The sequence below is a fragment of the Somniosus microcephalus genome, unplaced genomic scaffold (genome assembly GCF_052327205.1).
Source record: "Somniosus microcephalus isolate GS21.2 unplaced genomic scaffold, FLI_Smic_1.0 scaffold334, whole genome shotgun sequence".
NCBI classification, from domain to species: Eukaryota; Metazoa; Chordata; class Chondrichthyes; order Squaliformes; family Somniosidae; genus Somniosus; species Somniosus microcephalus.
The window spans coordinates 337,501-338,600 of record NW_028225521.1 but is presented as its reverse complement, the minus strand read 5'-3'; positions in this window follow the sequence as shown (position 1 = coordinate 338,600).

Genomic DNA, 1,100 nt, shown 5'->3' with positions numbered 1-1,100 from the left:
AACACCGGGCTCGATTCGGAGCGACGGGCACCCGACTTCCCGGTGTCGGACCGACTCCCTTCTGGTACCTATGGATGCCCCTTGCCCCTGGCTTGCTCGGACAGCCGGCGCGTCAAGGTGGGTCCCCGCGGCACCGGCTCAGCAGTCGGAAAGCGGTCTCCAGCCAACGGCTGTACCTCGGCCGGGCCAAGAGGCAGCTACACAATCCCGCTACTGGTCTGTGCGGCCCCACCACCCCGTTCAGTCGCAGTTCACACCCGACCGGATCGGACTTTCCTTCCCGAAGTTATCACCGATAAGCTGCCGCTGACCGCTGGCCTGTTACCCGCTGCCGGACTGCGACACTTTGCCCAACTCGCCAGGGGCCAGTCCGGCAATATAATCTGCGCCAGCGTCGGGGCTTTCCAACCAGCCGTCCCCCACCCTAATCGGACACGGGAGTCGGGAACGGAGCGCCCGCCACCGGCCTTTCTAAACAGCCCAGTCCCCAACAATTCCCAGAAGCAACGCCTTGGCCAGCCTGGCAATTCATACACTGCAAATAGCACACATTAACACCACTCACACCCAATCGGCCCATCAACTTCGCTGCCGAGAACGGAAACTCGCCTTGACAATACTACTTCCAACCTCACACAAAAGCGGCCCATCAACTTCGCTTACGAGAACGGACAATCGGCCTGCAAATACTGCACCACTCACACAAAATCCCACCAGCAACTTCGCTTCCCACAACCCACACTCCTATCTTCCACAGAAAAAAAACCCACCACCATCAGCCACATCGAGAAAAAATTAAAAACTACACCGAAATAACACCCTCCAACTCGGCTACGGTCCGACATGCACCCCCTTAGCGAGTATTAAGCCCGACAACACTAATTATAACCAACCGCAGCCGCAAGTTGAAGTGGCAACTGATAAACCAAATTGTTTTTGGGCAGCAACTCATTAACCAAAAACTTTTGAAGCAACTCATTAACCAAAATCTTTAACAGCAACTCAGTAACCAAATTATGGCAAGGCGACTCAGAAATAACACCGAAATAACAGCCTCCATCCCGGCTATGGTCGGCCATGCACCCCCTTAGCGAGTATTA